The sequence below is a fragment of the Octopus bimaculoides genome, chromosome 16, assembly GCF_001194135.2.
Source record: "Octopus bimaculoides isolate UCB-OBI-ISO-001 chromosome 16, ASM119413v2, whole genome shotgun sequence".
In the NCBI taxonomy this organism is placed as follows: domain Eukaryota; kingdom Metazoa; phylum Mollusca; class Cephalopoda; order Octopoda; family Octopodidae; genus Octopus; species Octopus bimaculoides.
This window is the reverse complement of record NC_068996.1, coordinates 36,775,538-36,776,525: the sequence shown is the minus strand read 5'-3', so window position 1 is coordinate 36,776,525 and position 988 is coordinate 36,775,538.

Sequence of the window (988 nt, the reverse complement as noted above, 5' to 3'; positions counted from 1 at the left end):
ACACACCACACACATACACCACACACACACATACACCACACACACACACTCATGACAAATGTTTAAATCTTATGATCAAGATCCATTTAGCTGAGCCAACTACAAAATACTTTGTTATTGATTAGATTGTTTGGATGGCTGGTCCAAGGTGAACTGGGATAATGAATTTTATAGCAGATTAGCTTAGGCTTATTTGGCACCTGACAATAAAAAACAAAAAACAAAAAAGAAAGCAAAAAACATAGTATCAGCAGCAGCAGTGGCACCTTATTGTCCTCTGTAGCTGTAAACTAGTCTAAACAATGATACGGTAAGCATGGTGGATCAGAGACGTTTTCGTTGGTATGCTTTTATACAACGGATGGAGCCTAAAAGGATGTCAAGTAAGATGGAAAGCTTTAGCAACTGTCTTAAACCGAAGAAGAAATGGTCACAAATTGTAAGGAATGCTGCCGAACGTCGAGGGATTTCGCTGAGAAAGACACCTCATCATTTGGATTCTCCTTCAAATGGCCACAACTTGCCCAGCAAGGATGTTGATCCGCCCTGCGCAAAGGAGCCCATTAACAAATCCTTTCTCAATGGATCAAAGTATGTCATTTGTATTTTTATTGAAGAATTTGTAAGGATTTAGTTATTTACAAAGAGAAATGTTGAGTTGTTTTAAATATTTTAAATGTTTTAAATATATATATATATATATATATATATATATTAAAATAATTGCAAAAAAAAAACCCCAAAGAAATTGAAATATTTTAGGAATTCAAAGGTTTGAGATTTTGTACTGTTACAACTTATCATGTATATTGAATAGCATTACTTTCATTATACACTTATACACACGTGTGTGTGTGTGTGTATATATATATAAATGTATATATGTAAATGTATATATGTATAAATGTGTGTATATATATATATATAAATGTATGTATATATATATATGTATATATATATATATATATATATATATATATATATATAT